General features: G+C 48.1%; 1 protein-coding gene and 1 long non-coding RNA gene across 2 annotated transcripts in view; one reads left to right on the forward strand and one right to left on the reverse strand.

Moving 5' to 3' along the window:
- LOC146437309 (gamma-aminobutyric acid receptor subunit gamma-4) overlaps positions 1-635 on the forward strand; it is a 37035-nt gene extending 36400 nt beyond the window's left edge. Inside the window, exon 10 of the transcript XR_014852180.1 lies at positions 300-635. The gene's annotated coding sequence lies outside the window, so the exon portion shown is untranslated. The remainder of the gene's footprint in view (positions 1-299) is intronic.
- A 14545-nt stretch (positions 636-15180) lies between these two features.
- Positions 15181-19037, reverse strand: LOC146437310 (uncharacterized). The gene is made up of 3 exons (XR_014852328.1): positions 18978-19037; positions 16710-16860; positions 15181-15303 (listed from the first exon to the last, which is right to left on the reverse strand). It is a non-coding gene; the product is annotated as an uncharacterized LOC146437310 (long non-coding RNA).
- Between the last annotated feature and the right edge of the window lie 474 nt (positions 19038-19511).

Genomic DNA, 19511 nt, shown 5'->3' on the forward strand with positions numbered 1-19511 from the left:
ATCTGTGACACTTCAACATTTTAGTCATTTTATTCCCTTTTCTTGCCCCACTTTTGAGTGCCAATGGAGGAGGTGATATTTGTCACTGAGGCACAGAGAGGGAAGGTGCTGGTTTCTTGGGGCAGAGGCAAGATTTAAATCTCGGATTTAAATCCAAGATTTAACAGTTCCCAAAATGTTAAAAACATGAGGTCATGAAGGGGAAGGGTGGGGATGAGACGAGAAAGTTATATTAAGTCGTTCCTTTTTATATTCCTAATATACATTCATTATAATTTATCTTCCTCTTCATGCCTCAGATTTGTAGGCTTTGGGAAGATTGACTTTAAGGAGAATGAGAGTGGCCAAAAATGTTTCAAGCTGTGTGCCCCAGGGCAAGAGGGGACACACAAACCCTCGAGCTGCCTCCCCTCATGGAGAAATGGCTCCTCCACCCAAAAGCAGCACATAATTTCTGGCAGCCCATGAGGGACAGGAGGTACCTGCTCTGAAGGACTGGGGTGGAACAAGGCTTGGCTCCCAGTGTTCCCATCAGACTGGGTGAGGAAACCCAGGTAACTAGCAGAAAATGCCCTATTGCCTGCAAACCTTCAATTAAAAAATATTACAAATAAATTAGAAAAAAGGAAAAATTGCATTTTTGCGTCTTTTTTTGTTTGGTTGGTTTGGTTTGGTTAAGTTGTTTGGTTTTGGGGGTTTTCCTTAATTTTTTTTAAGGATTGTGCAAGAGAAAATTGACTCAATTTCCTGCCAGAAGGAGTCTCAGGTCTTTCAAGTTGATTTTTTTGTTATTGTCGCTGATTCTTTATATTGCTGCTTGACATGATTTTACCCCTGTGTACTTGTTTTTTCCCCTTCTACTCACATCTCCCAAAAAAGTAAATAATATCTCCTGGGCCCTATCTGTCCCAGCCCCAGTTGTGGCACCACCTGAGCCCATCTGACAGCATGACCAATGCAGGATGGAAGAGAAGCCTCAATAGCTGCTCTGAGCAGGTCGGCATAGCAACATCTCCAGAGAAAACGCTCCATGGGGTAATTTCCATTCACTTTAAAGCCCACTTGGGCTGCTGAGTGGTGTAAAAGGGACCCAGAAAGCCTGTTAATTAGGATTAGCAGCTTCAGGAACATCAAGCCCCAGTGCTCTGAGCTGAGCCATTTACCTGAGAGAAATCAAGGCTCTCGACTACCTCCTTAACAAGGGCACAGGATAGCTCATGGCAAGGCAGACAACTCTGAAATCAGATGGCAGAGCCATCTCTGAGGGAAGGAAGGGTCCTAGCCTGGCACTGCAGCTCCTCTCCTAGGCTCACACCACCCTTTGCTGGGTTCAAGGGGCACAGACCCCTCTTGCACACAGTGGGAAACCCACAGTGCATGTGCTGGGTGCTCCTGGGTGAGGTTCTGGGGTGATGAATGTCTGAAGGGCTCCAGGAGAGAGCTGGCACTGTGGACAGGAGGTGGCAGCCGTGGGTGTCACTGTGTTCTTTCAAGGCCAGACGTGGACTCCTTGGAAAACCAGGGCAGGACCTTGTGTTTCACAGCTGCTGGGATATGGCTTTTATTCAGCTGCCATAAGGTTCCTGCCTTTCACCAGTCTGCTGCAGGAAGGGTCCAAGGAAGGCGACAACTCTGTAAAAATGAAACCCATCTTTGCAGCAGCCTCATTCACACACATGGGCAAAACAGGCTGCAGGGGAAGGCTGAGTCATTGCCAGGCTGCCATTGGGCTGATTTGCATCTCTCGAGTGTTACTGACCCTGACAAACCTCCTCAGGAGCCTTTGCTGACACCTTCCCTTGCCAAATGTGTGGTGAAACACAGATGTCTCCCTCACATTATTCTGCTTCTCTGGGTGTTTCCATCTCCTCGGGGTAAAACACTACCTGATTCAGAGATGAGCTGAAGGCAGAGCTTCCCATCTGGGAGTGGAGTACCAGTTTCCTGGTATACCTCACTCTTCCTGGAGAAATAACATTAGGTCTGCTCAAAAAAAAACCCATGGAAGCAATTCAGTCCTTCACACTGCAATCTGTTTTTCAAGATCATGCAGTTCAGGGCTGCTGGCAGCCATGCCCATCACAAAGGAAAATGTCCTTTGCCACACTGGCAGTGGGACCAGGTTCAGGCAGCTCTGGAATACATTTTAAGGCAAAAAGAGGCCTATACTCTCCTTCTGGTTTATCCACAGAAACTCCCAGTAGCCTCAAAGACTATATACAGCAGCAGAAACTCACTAGGCCAGAAAGACAGGAATCCCTGCCCAAGAGTTTACAGTCAGCATCTTGAAAATGGTCAGTAGCTGCTCTGGTCCTTGCCATGAGGACATTCCATGAGGAACACCCTTCACCAAGCAGCCCTTCTGTCACAGCCAGGCTCCTGCAGCATCCAACAGAGATCAGAAGCTCAGGGAAGGAAGCTGAGACAATGTGTAAGAAGAAAAAGCTGTAGTAAGAATTTTTAGTAAGCCAGAACTATCACACCTCAAAATGACAGGTACACTACCGATTCTAGGTGACTGAATTTCTGAGTAAGAACATACATTGGCCAAACAGGTAGAATCACAGAATTGAAGAACAGGTTGGGTTAGGAGGAATCTTTAAATTCCTTCTAGTCCAACCTCCCTGCAATGAGAAGGGAAACATTCCTCTAGATCAGGATGCACAGAGCCTCAGCACCTGACTTGGGATGTTTTCAGGGGCTTCTACCTCAGCAACCTGTGCCAGTGTTTCACCACCCTCGTTGTAAAAAATGCTGTCCTTGTATCTAGTCTGAGCTCACCACCTCTTAGTTTAAAACCATTACCCCTTGTGCCTTTTTGGCACTAAACCAAAGAGCAAAAGGAGCTGCAGCACTCCTGTTCCCCCTCTGCCCAGCACCACTGGGATATTAAAGCCTAAGAGCTGAGTGGAGGAACATGCCGAGCTCATTCAGGCATTTCTCATTAGTTTCCCATGATTTCTCAATACCCTGCTACTCAATATATTCATCTGGCAGCAAATTAGAGATGAGGGAAAAGCATCTCTCCCTAAGTCATCCAGAGAACACAAAGCGACAAAGCAAAATCATAGCAGACAGGGAAACTTCTCGTGAGTCATCATCTTCCCTCCTTCTCCTCTCCCTTTGCAGCATTGCTGACAGCTCCAGGATGGTTCCATGGAGCCTGGGACCAGAAGGTACCTATTCCTGCTCTTTTTTTGCTTTCATTTCACATAAGTAAAGGAAGAAAACGTCATTTGGGTCTCTGTATGACTCTGCTTCAGTCATCTTGCACATGCTCTGCTGAGGTTGATGGCCCAGATCTGCCAAATGCATGACATAAATTAACTAGCCTTTTCCTATTGTGCCCAATAAGACCCTACCCACCCAAACCTTCAAAAAAGGGACACCAAACCAACAAAAAACGCCCCAAAAACCAAACAAGTGGGTTCATCAAAGACAGCACCACAGCAGCTGTGATCAGTGCAAAACAATCCAGGGGTGCTACATATACAAGAAAGGAAAATGGTCTCATGTCTGTAGAACAAAGAAAATGTTTTTGTCAGCTCTTCAGATCCATGTGTCCAGACTGCAAGGCAATTTCAGTGGCATTGGTTTTGCTGTATCCTACTACATATTTCAAATTATGGCTTGATCATCAACTTTCACTGCTCAGAAAGGAAGATAAAAACTTGCTCTAGGCTGCTGTATTTTAAAGAGCCATTTCTGATTTCTTTGGCCAAATTTCCAGAACAAAGACATTTGTCCTTGAGATAAGTTTTATTTGATCTGCATTGATATTCACAAAGTAACCCACTTCTCCCTGGCTGAAGAGACTGAAATGTTTGCTACAGAGACTTCAGATAAGCCATTAATAAATGTTGCTGGGTTTAGGGGTTACAGGGTCACCATTCCATGTGGACCTATAGATAGCCAACATTCCCACAGTGTTTAGGACCTGAATTTAAATTCAGTACCAGGATATATGTATATATTTGGAGAAAACTTGGCAGGTTGAAACCATCCCCATCTTTCATTAGCTAAAGCAATAGAAATACCTAGTTTAGAACTCTTGGGATCCAAAAGTGCAGAAAACTAAGTCCACATACACCATCCCACTCGTGAAAAGAGGGATGGAAAGCAGTGAGGCTTTGGCATGGCACTCTGGAAAGGGAACACTCTGAACTCAGCTCATCCCTGGTGTCTGCCACCTCCTTGCTGCCCTGTGATTCCTTACATTGAGGCTCCTGCCCTTGCAAACCAGAAAATTTATATTAAGTGATGTGCAAAAACCATCCAAAGATGCAGGAGGTTGCTCACCCTGTTTGCTCCCTAAGCCACACACACAAAAAAAACCACTTTTTGACACCAAGTGCCTCTTGCTTTCACCTGCTGATTGTCCCAGTTCCTCTCCAGGGGGTTTATCTTGGTGAATTTTCAAATTACCAAGTCAGGAGGACAGAGCCAGAGTGCTGGAGCTCTGGAGTAGGTGGAGCATGCTGGCTTTTAGCATCTTGGGCCAGCCAGAGCTCCAGGCTCTCCAGGAATAGGATTCCAAGGGGAGCAGAAATCCATTTGGCTGATACAGGAAGAAGGAAGCAAAGCAGGATACTATTTTAGAAGAGGTTTTATTCCAAAAGGCAGCTGATGAATGCAGGTAAGTCACCTGCCCTCACATGTAGTTCATGGCTTTGGGTGGAACAAGCACAGAGGGGAAAGAAAAAAGAAAAAAAAAATCCAAAAATAATATAGATTTTCGGCCATCTAAAAATGTATCGGAACAGAAACAGCTTCTCACTGTGATCAGATTCTAGAGCAAAGCCAGAGCTCTCCTCAGAAGATCAGATCCTTTGTTGGTGGCCTAAAACAACCTCTGTGAGGATAAAGCACAAGGACCTCACTTTCAAGCAATTAAAAAGCCTCCTGACCCCAAGCCACCCATAGCAGCTTGCTGTAACATTTCCCAGACCCAAGCCTGGCCTCACACAGTCCCACTGCAAGGAGGCAGCTGAAAATTGCTCCAGAGACCTCCAGTTCCTGGGGGTAGGTCTGCTTCCCCAGAAATCCTACTGTTCTCCCACACAGGCCCCCAGGAAATGACATTACACCTTTGCTGCACTCAGACACCCTGAAAACCTAAAGGGTCTCAAGTGAAGAGGAAATAACATTAGAATAGCACTCTCCTCCATACAAACCAGGGCAGCCAGGACACAGCCTGCCTTTTCCTGCACCCTGAAAAGGGAGAGGGTCCACAGCAGGACCTGCTCCCTGCCTCAGCTCCTCATCTCAGGAAGATTATTATACTGCAAATTTTATTTTAGCCATAACTGGGAAAAGTAATCAAAGCACATGCAACAGCTTGCAAGGAATCAGAGTAGGATTGGACATTTATATGGATAAGAATAGCTTCTGCACTTTGACTTGCTGTGATAAAAATAATAATGCTCCAGGGCAGAAAACTGATCTCTGAACAAGGTGTTAGAAATAAATTTCCTCTCACAACAGTAGTCCTCAACAGCCCAGACCACAGCACAGGGTTTAGGGATGCCTAGTAGCCACAGCTAGAGACAAAGCTGGCTGGAAGCCCATGGGCTTGTTCAGGAGCTGCTGCAGCCAGGAGAGCATGAGATGGGTTGCAGTGTATCAGATGTAAATTAAACAAGCCCATCACTCCCTTTCCTCTTTGCTAATTCTGAGTCCACCCCATACCAAGATGAGGGAGTTTGTGTCCTGGATTCCAGGGATCTCCTCACTTTCTCTGGTTTGCTTCTCTGCAGAGATGGATCACTGCCACCCCTCACCTCCTCTCCCCCCCCAGGCTGAGCCTTTAAGTGGTAATGGCCTTAGTCCCTGCTGATTAATAAACTGGCTTGAGACTGCTGATCTCTTTGGACTGTTAAACCCTTCCCCAGCGACTAGTCATTAATCCCTCCAGAAGTCCTCCTGGATGAGGTTGTTGTTAGCACCATCAATCCTTTTTAAGGCCTCAATTTGCAGCGGAAAGGAGCAGGGAAATGGGGGGAAAGGTGCATTTGTCAGGTGGTGCCATCTGTTCCCCGGGTTACAGACAGCTAAGCCAGAGCTCAGTGGTTGCACCCAGGAGAGGGCTGACCCTGTGCAGCACAGAGCATCCACCACAGGGCAGGACAGCTCTGCACCAGGCAGCTGGGGGGTAAAGGAAAGCCAGGAGGAAAGGCTGACAGTTTTTTCCTTAATTGCAGTGCCTTTGGTTGGGGCCAGAAGGCTCCAGCACGTGAGGTTACTGATGAACACCTGCTGGGATCTGCAGAGATGCTTTTAAATTAACAGGTCTGGGGCGTGAATCACCCACAGCATTGCTGCCTATAGACAAGTCCCCTTGTATTCTCAGCTTCTGTTTCTATTCAGATGTCTTCATTATTAACACAGTCCACATCTTCAGCCAGCAGACTTGATTTGCCTTAACGTTGACTCTGGACAGTGGAATTTCAGCCACCTGGTGCATAGCTCCCCACCCTTTCAGCCTTTTCCGCCATTGTCAGCTCACTAGCCCTGATTATCTCTCCTTAGCTCTTCTAGGACGTTTCACATGCCTAAATCTCATTACCTTGAGCCATGCTCAGGGGCTTAGAATGAGGATGGTGGCAGCAGAGTTGCTGAACTGCACCCGCCACTGCTGGTGGTAGCATGGAAATCTCATCTGCAAAACTACAGTCCAGTGTTTCTGCATTTTAACCTAAAACCTCACAGCTATTTTTTCTCTCCCCCGTGTCTGAAAAGTTGCAGCTTTTGAACTCCGGATTTTATGTCCATGTGAGGTTTTCAGATGAATGTTTAAGATCAGGTTTTATAGATATGAGGTCATATAAGCCTGGCAGATGGAACCAAGCTACATTTGTAGCTCCACACAGAGCAAACTGTGCCCAAGTGTGGTCTGTGCTCACTGCTGTTGATGATTGACTGGAGAAGGAAGGGAGTAAAGGATGCTGCTGGTACACAACTTATGGCCAACAGCTTTGTTTTGGTGTCAGCTGTGTGAAGGATTGGCTGCCCAGTGTTCAGGCAACCTCAGAGAAAACAGCTTCAAAGTTTAATTGGTCACTTGACTTAACCCTGATGCCACTGCTCCACCAGCATGTCCAAGAGGGACAATGGGAGGGCAAACCCCTGGCACTGGCACAGCTTGGAAAAGGATATCTGCATGCTTGGCCAAAGAGCTAATCAGTGCCATGTTCTTGATTAGACTTCCCATGAGTCTGTGCCTCATTAGCCAGATTTAATCAGGAAATGACCATGTCAGTTCTGTCCTTCCAGTGAGAGACTACTCCTGCCATGTTCTACCATGGAACATGAGTTACCATTAACACACAAAACTTCTCCAAATCCTCATCAGAGCTCCTGCAATGTTTCTTTTCTACCAGCACAGCCCATGACTTGCATGAAGGCATCCACCAGATTAATGGGAACATGAGATTTCACACATGGCTTTACCAATGGCTTGGGTGGTGCTGAGCACCCCATGTACAGCCAGCAACAGCTGGACTCCACGGGGAGAGGGGAAAAAAGAAAATAACCACACACACATGCAAAAATCATCAGTCAGGCTCCTTTTAAATGATTCATGCAGTGCACAGTGAAAGGCTTTTCAGCTCTCAAATCTTCACATGATTATATAAACCTTAACTCATTGCAGCTACTGAGGACCTGTGTTTGTTTGTGGGCATTAACAGCTGCTGTGGTGTTATAATTAGAGCAGAGAGTGAGGAGTCCCATGGGGAAACAGAGGAAACCCCAAACTGCTCCAGTCATTTAAACATTCAGGGAGATAAAACACTGCAGAGAGGTTCTGGAGTGAGCAGTGCTCAAGGGAGGGAGGGGTTACAGCCACCACAGAAGTTGTTTCTGCTCTCTTGGGTCCATACAATTAATTATGGTTATTAATTATTTTGGATGCTGCAGTAATAATTAGTGCAATAATCACCTCAGCCACTGAAATCATGGAATCACAGAATTATTTGGGTTGGGTGGGACCTTAAAGTTAATCTAGTGAGGAGTGACCAGACAGAGGTCATTTCCCATTCCACCTCCATCCATCCATCAGGTGAGCCCAGAGGACTGGAATGCCCCAAATTCCCTCCAGCCCCTCTCCTACCCATCTCACCCACTGGCACCTCATGCATAAGGATATAACTCAGCCAAAAAATAACACATTTTGCAATGCCCACACCCTGAAGAAACACCAGCCGACTCACACCATCAAAGAAATAACTCTGCAACCCAAGAATCAGCATTTCTTCTGCACATCCAGCCTCTCCTTCCCCCCACCAGGCAAATCCCAACTGCTGCTCACACCAGCCAGGCCCTGGTGGTGACCCAGCAGGTGACACTGCCCAGCCTCCTGGGGCCTTGCGTAATGGGGAAGTGTCAGAGATTAGAGACAAGGGAGCAGCGGCTGCAATATAAAAGCAAACTGAATAATTAAAGAGAGGAGCTGTTCCTTGCAGAGAACAAAATGAAAGAGTTGTGTGATTTGAGCAGAAGTGACCTTTACACTTCATTACAAGGAGGTGGCGTCCTTATTGGGTTATTAATATTTCCAGCTGAATTAGCTTGGGTTAAAAATGGTTCAAAGGAATGAAGAAGGAGAGGGAGAGTGAACAAAAATATATCATTCTGTCTTTTTCTCCTCCTCTTTGCTTTTTACCTTTTTTTTCTTCTCTTTTTAATTTGTTGACTTGAAAGCAGAAGGGCTGAGTGGCCATCAGGAATGAGGCTTCATTAGAAACAGGGAGAGCTGCAGGGTGACCTGGCTGAGGGATCTTCCCTCCACCCTGGCTGTGCTTCAGAAGAAGCCTGTGGTGCCTCTGTGGCTGTTTCCACGTTCTCATCCAGGGCACGGAGGGAACTGTCACTCACCAAGCTGCAAAGACATCACAGGACTGATGTTCAGGTGGTTTTGAGGAGCAGCAGAGCTCAGCGTTGCTGTGTTGGGTGCACATGGAGTCTGTAGGATCTCCTGGGGCACACATGCTCCTCTGCTTGCTGCTCACCACCCTGTGGACCAAGTGATTCCCCCTCCCACAAAACATCAGGGTGGAAATGGACAGCCCTGCTCAGCACGTTTTAAGCCTCCCTGACACAAGGGACAGACAAACACCCTCCCTGCCAAACAGACACAAAGCCAAGGCCTCCACTAAGGCTATTTCAGCAGAGGGCAGACCATGGAAACCCCACAGAAAATAGAGCTGCTTCAGTTCTGTATTTTCATCCAGAAGCTCCTACACACACAAAAGGACCCTGAGCTCAGCATGTGCCAGCAGATGCAGCCCTACACGGCCCCACAAAGCCATGACTGCCAACACCATCCCAAAGCACTGGGGGAATTAAATGAGCAAAGCTGAGCTCGGTGATCTGAACCTAAATCCAAGCTGCAATTTTGCTGCTCAGAGCCTCGAGGTGAACACAGTTGTGCTTTTTGCTCCATCACTCACTCACTCACATTAGTCCCATCAGTGATTCTGAGATGCAAAAGCGTTGCTACCTCGATAACACAGCCACACACCTGGCTGCTTCCCCACACGCCTGGCCTGAGCCATTCCTTTTAGTGCCCAGCAATAACAGGAATCAGGAAAACCCAGCAGAGCAAACAGGAGGGGAAAGAAACATAACAGCAGGTGTACATCAATGAGGAAGGAGGGTGCTGTGGTGGAGCCTGCAATCACTCCTGGGGCTGCATTGTGGTTCCTTCTACACCATCCTTCCCCTCTTCCCAGAGGCACAGCAGGTTGCCTTCCCCTGCTCCACTCGAGGAGGGGCCTCTTGCACATTTAATGCAAAACCACCAATCAAATAAAGACTTGAGGCTTTTGAAGTGCTCATGAAATGGACACAGTGGCAGCTGCCTCTCCTCCAGTGGCTGCTGAATCACAGCCCCTCGCTTATTTATAGGCCTCCCCAGGGTGCTGGCGGGCGAGCCGATGACAAATGCCAGGGAACATCCACCCTCACCCCCACAAGGTGTTATCCTGGCTGCAAAGGAGATGCAGAGTGAGGAAACAACACCCTGTCAGCTGTGCCAGACGGGGGGAGATGAGGCAGGCAGAGCACCCGAGACACTTCACCCACCAGCCAGTGACTCCAGCATCACCACCTGGGTGCTGCTCCCAGCAAATGCTCTCCCCTCCGAGACACAGCTCATGTCCATCACTAAATCCCACAGATTTGGATGCCATCTTCACTCGGACAAAGGGCAAAGCTCTTGTGGCCACAAAGAAGACAATGGAGCAGGATGAGGGCTTACTTGGGTTCTGAACCAAGCAGAGAAATTTTCCAGGGATGGAGGCCAAGATGTTGATGCTCCAGAGGGAGAAGCAGCAGTAGATGCTGAGACCCAAAGTTTTTCCCTTTTTGCTGGAGGCTATTGCACATGAGCCAGGCATTGAACAGTTCCAAGGGCAAGAGAGGGGAAAATTCAGACTTAATGTGGCCTTGGTGCTAGGAGAAGACAGGAGTGTGAAGGGAGAGGAAGGAAAAGGCTCAATCTTCCCCAGGTTGTGTCAGGGAGGAAGGAATACCTCTCAGGGAAAGCAAAGGTGAACTGTACCACCTTGTTCTGGCCTGAAGAGCATCCCTCTCAGGTAATCTCCACCAGGGCTGTGCTCCACAGGGAAGAGATCATTTCCCTTGCCATAGTGCCAGGGAGCTCTCTCTGGGTGCATCCACAAATTCCAGTGCTGTAGAGCTGGCAAAAGTAGAAGTCAGGCAGCAGGATCTCCATTATCAGAGATGATTCACAGGCCACAGAGATCACAGCTTGCCTTGGAGATGTCACTGAGACCTGGCAGGCCAGGAAAAGCATCTTATTTATAAACTGGGACAAATTAGGACTGCTGAGGTATAGCCCACACAGGAGCTGCTGCCTCCTTTCTGGAATAGAATGACTCCATAAATGATACAGGAGGCTGCAGGACCCTCCACAGGGCTCTCCAGCTGGGAAAGGGCCACCTGGGCAGGTGTGCAGAGCCCTGTCACTCACAAAAGCCAGAGCAGGGTGGTGTTAGTGACACTGGGCTGCTGTAGCTGGTTTTTAATTCAAGTCATCATTCATAGATTAAATCTGAAGTGGCTGTTTGGACTAGGCATGTTTTCTGTGAAAAGTGTCACATGGGCTGAAAAAGCAATGGGATTTAGAGGGAACACCCAGGGACTTGTTCTGGTGCAATTCCAGGTGGACCCAGGAAAGACAGCGAGCTGCTCTGTGAGGGAAGCTTGGATTGCTGTGGAGGTTCTGGGATGCAAATCTCTGATTTAGGGTTGAGCTCACAGTGAGGCCAACAAGACTACTGATAAAGTCTCTCCCTCAACTCTTCAGTTTCATGATGTTTTTAAGTACGCAGTTCCAGGTCTAGATGGAATTAGCTGGTGGCATAAAAGGTTTTTGAAGCCTGAACTGGAGTCAGAGGGACATAAAGGTCATCTACATTCTGTGTTCTTTGTTTCAACTTTCTTTAGCCAAGCCCATGACTGATCTGAAAGGACTAGAGGCAGCAGCAGTCCCACACACCGGGCTGAGATCCACTGGGATATGCAACCATGGAGCAGTGGGGAGAAAAAGAGGGAAGAGTTGGGAAGAGGAGAGAAGACTCCTCGCTAATCTCAACCAGCGAGTCCCACTTTAACTCCACTAACACAGAAAGCAGTAACAGCAGTAGCTCATCATCTGAAGACTGTGACATGAAATTTATCTTTTTTCATTGCTTTCACAGCAATTCTGCACTGTGTTTGATAGCTGATGTGCATATCCAAATTCATGCAGCCCTACCACCCCTCTCCCTCTGCCTACTCGCACTCACCCACGCTCTTCTGCGTGTGACTCAGGATGAAAAGGGATTTAGAAAGATGCAGGGAACGTTTACAAGCCACCCACCGTTTCACCCCCAGCCTGGATGGCCACATTAGCACATCCACATTGCATTTTGAGGCGAATCCCCGGGACAGACATTTCTTCTGTCCCCTGCACAGTCAGGCACGAAGCAAAGCTGCACCAGCTCTGCCTCAGTGTTTGCTGTTGGCTGGGCATTGAGAGGCTGGGTTTGCTTTAAGACAAGGCAAATTTCCCAACTTCTTGCTATTAGCTCAAGAGTGGTCAGTGCAGCAGACCCCAGAGACCTCCTGGACGTTGCCTCACAACAAGGAGGGAGGTCACTCGGTCACACACTGGGCAGTGTAGGAGGGTGGGAGACATCTGCAAAACAGCTCCAGCCTGTCCTGTTCAGAAGCACCAGCAAAAACGTGGTGGTGTGAAAGTTTGTGGCTTTTTCTGGGCTGCTTGAGTTCAGTGTAGAGGTTTGGGCCTGTGAATTCTCCCCCAAAATCTCTGCGGCACGGGGGCACTGCTGCAGGGCCCACCAGCAAAATGAGCAGCAAAAAATCCCCCAGCAGCAGCTGTCAGGGCCTGACAGGGGACAAACTCACCAGCTTTGGGTGACAAACCAAAGCCAGTCTCCCCCCTTCACAGGGCTGCTGAGAAGCCATTTAGGGGAGTGTGTCACCACTAACATCATCCTGTTTCCATGGAGACCAGATTAACAGAACTGTCGAGAGAAGCTGCACTCCTAATCTCTCACGGAGAAAAGAGCTTGCTGATACAAGAGACTTTTAAACATCTTTAATCCAAATTCAGGGCTTTCCTTTCCATGTTCTCTCTAATCCTTCTGGAGGTTACCAGCCCCTTTCAACCCCGAGCCCAGCACAATAGCATCAAACAGGGCAGTCACCCGCAGCTTCTGCAGTCTCTTGCTAATATAAAATTTGCTGTCTCTCTCTACAAAAGTTTGGCTGTCTTAAAAATAATCGTTTTCCCAGCCCATCATGTGCAAGGGTCCTGAAAAATGATGTCTTCATGGGTGCACTCAGCCTGCTATCTGGAGATGGAATTGGGCCCTGAGGACAGAGATGGAGGCATCTTCCTCCATCAATAAAAAGATGCAGGTCCTGCTTTCTGCACTGCATGAGACACTTTCCATTGACTTATTTCTCCTGAGCTTTTGCCTTTCCTGTGCAGCATCCCAGATAAGAGCAGATCCCACAAGAGCACTGGATAATTTGCCCACTAGAATGGTACACTGCAGTTGCACTGTTTAACTCAAGGATTTATAGAATCACAGAATGGTTTGGGTGTGAAAGAACCTTAGAGACCATCTGGTTTAACTCCCCTGCCATGGCAGGGACACCTTCCACTATCCCAGGCTGCTCCAAGCCCTGTCCAGCCTGGCCTTGGACACTTCCAGGGATCCAGGGGCAGCCACAGCTTCTCTGGGCAGCTGTGCCAGGGCCTCAGCACCCTCACAGGGAATGATTTCTTCCCAATATCTGACCTAAATCTACTCTCCTTCAGGTTGAGGTTATTCCTTGTCCAAAGTCCCTCTCCAGCTCTCTTTCTCTCTCCCTCCAGAATCCAAATTTAATTCTAGTTTGGGAGGTAGGAGCAGTTGCCATGTTCTTTACTTCTACCAGCCCTGCAGATTAAAGCACAGCAGAACGAGCTCGGCTTCCCCTCCAGATTTTTTTGGCTCGGTCTGTCCTTTCACTGATAGACAATTCATATCTCCAAATGCTTCAGGAGAAGCATCCTTCTGCCCATCCAAGACAGGCACAGGCATTTTCAAACCACCAGCCAGGGCCTTTGCCAGACAGCTTTTGTTGACTTTTTTTTCCAGTGGGATTCACGCTGATTAAACCTCTTTTACCTCCCTAAGTCTGCAGGCAGGAGGGACACTGCACACAGCCCTTTGTGCTCTCCATCGAGGGCCACACTGAGCACTCCACAGGTGCCTCACAAAGCACTCCAGCTGTGCTGAGTCACAGCCCTTTGGAACATCTCTGTCTGCTGAGCTGAACAAGGCATCAAAGGCTCTGCCACCTTGCTGTTGCTTCCAGAAGTTCAAAGAAATTTGACTCCTTGCTTTTGCTTGCCTTTACCCCAAAAGCTTGCCAGGAGGATCGTGACAAGGTTTGACAGTGCCAGAATGACGGAGCAGGAAGTATAGTTCAATCTCAGTTTCATTCCTGCTCCCCTTGCCAGAGGGGTTGGTGATGTTCTGCACATCTGGAGGCAGAGCTGTGGCTTTGCACAGCCTTGCCCCAGAGGCCTGGAGCTTGTAAATCAGCTGTACTGCAATGTCTCACCTACATCAGCCCTCTGGCCCTTCCCTGGGACCTTGCCTGTGCTGCTGTCTTGGCTGACAACACACATGCAAGCCTGAAGCTCCCCAGAAACTCTCAAACAGGCACAACATGGATCTGGAAAAGGCCAGGCTGAGGCACATCTGTGTCCTACAGCTGTGGGCAATGAAGGGTTAGTTTCTCTCCAGGCTCTCAAAGCACATCTCTGAAGCATCGGGCTATTTCTGCTCAGCATGTCTGATTTCAGATGAGAGCTCTGCTGTGGGATAGAGCTGGCATGTGGGATAAGAGGGAATAAAATTATACACAGGATATTTTGGTGCAGGGTTTCCTACACCTACTGCCATTGTCCTCCTCTGACTGAAGGCTCCATCTGGCTCCTTCAGGGCTGGGCCCTGTGGCTGGAGGGTGAAGAAGAGGCTGGAGAGCAGAAGGGGAGGCAAGAGGTAAATTAAAGCAGGGTGCTGCAAAGGCTGTGTTCACAATACCTGCAGGTACACTACTTATTTTGGGTTCTTTTGGGTTTTTTTGTGAATTTTTGTTTGGCTGGTTTTTGGGTTTGGTTTTTTTTCTTTTTGTTGTTGGCGGTGATTTTTTTGTTTTGTTTTGTTGGTTTTAGGGTTTATTCATTTGGGGGGTTTTTTTGGCTTTTTTGGTTTTTTGTGGGTTTTTGGTTTGGGTTTTTATTTGCTTTTTGTTGGTTTTTGGAGGGGATTTTTTCTTTGTTTTGGTTTGGTTTGGGGTTTTTTGTTTTTTGTTTTTATTGGGTTTTGGAGGGGTTTTTTGGTTTTGTTGGGTTTTTTTGTTGTTGCTAACTGTTGGCCAGATACCAACCCAGGTCTCTGCCTTGTATCCACAGCCACTCTTGCTCAGGACTTTCATCTCCTCCATCCCAACCCTCCAGCTGGTCTCTCTGAGCACATGATGCTCAGAACAGAAGGCAAAACTGCAGAATGATATGGTTGTTGTTGTTGTTGTTATTATTATTATTAATGTTTGGAGCAAACAGGTTGTTCTGTCACCACCAAGGCCATGTGTGGAGGCCCAGTGACCACAGCCAAGGACCTTCAGGAAGGATGATCTGCAGTGTCTGTTGGGTCCAGCACTGCTCTGGGGTTGTCCAAGTAGTGTGGTGCTCAGTGATGCCTGAGACAAGGTTACCTGAAACAGAGGCCAGACAGAGGAGAATAAAATTAGGTTAATTTATTAATGGCATTTAAGGTGTATTTTGGGCAGACAAAGCCTACTCGAGAGACTACACCCAAAATGGACAGTGAGTCATGAGTTTTTCATATTTTATAAGTTCTGTCTATTAACATATCAGGCCTTAATGATCCAATTACACCTCCAGCTGATGATGTAAACCACCCCAAGCTTGCTCCCCCCAATGCACTGCTGTTTACACATTTTGGGGCTCCAAGGCAGCAAAGTGTCCCTGGATTTTCCAACCGAGAGGAATTGTTTTGTCTAAAATGCTGGGAAATAGAGGTTTTTAGCACTTCATGTGGAGTCTAGAGCTACACACCAAAACTCCAGATCCACGAAAAATAGAAGCTAAAGGCATCAAGAGCAGAGGGCTGAGCAGGAGCTGTGCCGAGCACACCGCACAGTGGAGCTGATGGCTCTGCCCTCCTCCCCGCACCTTTGGGTGCTCCTGGCGGAGCGGAACGGCGCAGGCAGAGCTGTCCAAGGTGCTGGGCTGGCTGAGGGGACAGCGGCTCTGCTGAGTCGGCCCCGGCTGTCGGGATGATGTGATTCCAGCGGGATCTGTCACGCTCCGCCACTGTGCCTTGTTTTTGCTGGCGGGCAGGAGCTCAGCCACGGCCAGGCAAGCGGGGAGGAGAGGGGGCAGACGAGATAAATAGGTAGCGTGAGGATAACAAAGGAGGACAGCTGGCCTAGAAAACTCGAGAGATAAATCGGCAAGGGGGAAAAAAAAGCCAACCTGAAACTAATTCCAACGCGTGAGGTTCCTGCTGAGCCCACAGGAGAGAGGCACCTGGTGGCACCCACTCCCCCTGGGGCTCCCTGGTGACCAGCATGCCGGTGGCCAGCACAGCCACAGTGGGCAGGTGCCACAGCCCTTCACATCTGCAGGGCTAGAGCCATGGAAAAGCAGGTGGCTGTCCCCAGGAGCAGGAGACCTGCTGGGCAGGACAGGGGTGGCTGCCCATCCCGCAGCACAGGCTGACCAACCCGGGCCATGCCGAGTCTCTGTGTGTCTGGAGGATGCAAACAGGGCTGAAGGGACCAGCAGGGACCTGTCTTTGCCTCCACATTCCAGTCCTTTCCTTACCGTGTCATTATTTGAGACTCTGAACCCTGCCAAAGGAGCTGGGCAAGTGTCCCTGTGCTGCCTGAGTGCACAGAGCTCTGTGGAGGCCAGACAGGAGAGCTTGCCACCCTCTCACCCTCTCAGTCTCACACAAAGCACCATCAGTCACCAAAGCAACTAAAGCAAAAAGATATTTTATTATTCAGGTCCTCTGATGCACCACAGCACAAAAGGTAGGAACGTTCATAAACCTCTTCAGTATCAAAGACACCACCAAGTGCACCCTGCTGACCTGAGCAGGCTCTCACAGGAGGTCCATGGCCCAGGCAGAGACACAAATCTATCTCTCAGCTCAGCATTTTTCCCATTCAGATGATGGTGGCACATAAACACACAGCACTGGTGCTTTCACAGATGGCATCAGCAAGCAAAGTTCCCCGAAGCTGCAAACAAGGATGGAGGGAAATTTAGATCAGGATGAAACACAGGGAGCAGGGAGCAGCCTGTGCTGTGCAGTTTGACAGGAAAAGGAACTACGAAAGAAACCAGAGCAGAGCCTTTATTCCCTCACACCCACCCTGTCCACAAGCCTCTCTCCCAGCACGGGGAAGGCAGCTCATGCTTCATCCTCCCCACAGCTCCTCACACCCTCCCTGCAGTGCCCGGAGCCTGACTCGGAGAAGTGCAAACAGCCGCTACAAAGTCGGAGCTAAGTGGCAGCTTCCCATTTCCCCAGCTCTAATTGCCAGCTGAGCAGACGGTTAATCTCCCAGAACGTGCTGTGATAAGGGTGCTGCTGAGTCCCCGTAATTGCTTAAGAGCTGCCATCGAGGATGCTGGGAATTGCCCAATTATTCTCCCTGGTTTCTCCACACCCCACGTTCGCTCCCTCTCCCTCTCTAAGTTTTGTAAATTAGAAAAGAGCTTTTTTTTTTTTTTTTCCCTTCTCAAAAACAGCTGGCACAGGATTTCTCAGCAGTTCAGTAGGGATGAAGAGATTATATCTGGGCTGGCTAATCCTGTGTGGGCAGGGAGAAGAAAATAGGGGGATCAGCAGTGGGGATCCCACTGGAAGCAAAGGGGAAGGAAGGCTGCACTGCCAGGTGATGCCTTGAACAGAATTCATCCCAGCAAGTCAGCACTGGCCCTGAGTACAAATCACATCCCATTTCCAGCTTCTCTGTGGCTCTGTTGAGTAATAGATCAGCTCCTTGTCTAGCCTGAAACATTTACACTCTCACAGTTATCTTATCCAGTGTTGAGAAGTTAAAACCTTCTTGCCAAGGCCAGTAGGCTGGGGAGAGTCAAATACCCAAATCCCCTCAGAGCTCAGCAGTGAAAAACAAAAAAAAAAACCCCAAAACCCACAAGACAGAAAAAAAGTCCCTGAACTGCAGATCACCTGCACATCTCCATTTGTTCAGCTGTTTTTCTCCAGATGATGCAGTGGGCCAAGCAGTCATCTGGCATCATCAGAGAGGCAAACAAGCCAGGCCACTGTCTAATCCAATGCTGATCTACACACACAGGCAGCAGGACTCAGCTCCCAGCCCTGGGTTATCTTTGCAGCTGTTTAAATCTTGCTTTTCTCCCTACATGCTTCATGAGTGTCCCTTGGATGCCTCTTCTAAGCCCCAGAACGGCAGCTCTGCTTTGAACTGACAATACAGGCAGAAGGCTTCAATGCCACCAGAAGGACTAAGGGACTCAAAGTTCTTTAATTTTAATGGGATGAGGTTTGTTCTTCTGTAAAGTGCTCCTGGAAGATTGGGTAGAGACACATTAAAGATGCAGCACCTCCTGCAGCCTGCCTGGGCTACCTCTGGGTAGGGATGGGACACCCAGGTGACTTTGGGCTCTTTTTTGTGCTCTGCACTGCCAGCTCATGCCCTAACCCAGTTGCAAACCACAGTCACCACAGCATCTCTTCCCCTAGCACATCTGTAAGTGGCTCTCCACCTCATAGCCCATTCCCCCTATCCCATTCCAGACCTTGAAGGCACCAGTTAGAACAAGTGTAATCCCAATTCCTGCACTGGTTTAATGTTGGAGACCTCTCAGTGTCCCCTCTCAGCTGGATGTGAGCTAACACTCACCCCAAAGCCACTAAACACAGACCTACCCCATCCCACTCATGGCAAGCTGGAAAGTGAGATGAACCAACAGAGGATGCAGAATCTCAGCAAGGGGGGGTGAAATGGAGCAGAACAGGAGAAAAGATGACTTAAAATCCCACAGTGCACCTTTAAGGCAATGAATTTTGCCCCCAATATTGCAGGAGAAGAGTCAGGGATCACTGAGGAAGATCTGAGCTAGAAGTTAATTTACTGAGTGGGTAATAGGCTGGTAAATAAGATAATATGTCAGATTTGTTGATCCCTTAATACCCACATGTTCACTAATAGCTCTTATACTTTAATATAAGCACTGTAATTTGACATATAAACAAAGGTATAGCAATGAACACAAAACTGTAATGATTAACAAGACTACAATTAGATATAACATCTAATTCATTGCTCCAGTGGCTGTTGGTGACCACCTGGGCAGATTTTCTCACCAGTGATGTTTTCCTTCTTTCTTCACTCTGGCTGGAACATAGTGAGCTGTGACAGGAGCTGAATAATTAAAGTTGCATCCCATGATTTTAATAAAATTACAAACACAGCTATTTGAGGGATTGTGCATATTTCCTATAAAGAGAGAATCACAAAGTGCTCTCATGCAAACACATCCATTCCTGACACATCCAAGTACAGTCTCAGGGGTCTCTCTGGGAAGTATTTCAAAATGACAAACATTTTGTTCAGTGTCAAGACAAATGTCTTGGGTCTTAACAGTACTACATTCACAAATAAATCCTTGTTGTTTCTGCACAACACATGTGTCAGCAGTGACAGTTTGCCATTTGTTCCCATTTTGCTGGGCCCATGCTCCAGGTTCTAATGGATAGAGTACAATTCCATGCTGATTTGACCCCAGTGCAATGATTTGGTTTATAGAATCATTTAGGTTGGAAAACACCTCAAAGATCATTGAGTCCAACCATTAAATATTGTGTATGGTTAAGACAAAAGCTGTGGCCCTGCTGCTG

The sequence above is a fragment of the Lichenostomus cassidix genome, chromosome 4A (assembly GCF_008360975.1).
Source record: "Lichenostomus cassidix isolate B80296 chromosome 4A, HeHo_3.0, whole genome shotgun sequence".
Taxonomy (NCBI): Eukaryota; Metazoa; Chordata; class Aves; order Passeriformes; family Meliphagidae; genus Lichenostomus; species Lichenostomus cassidix.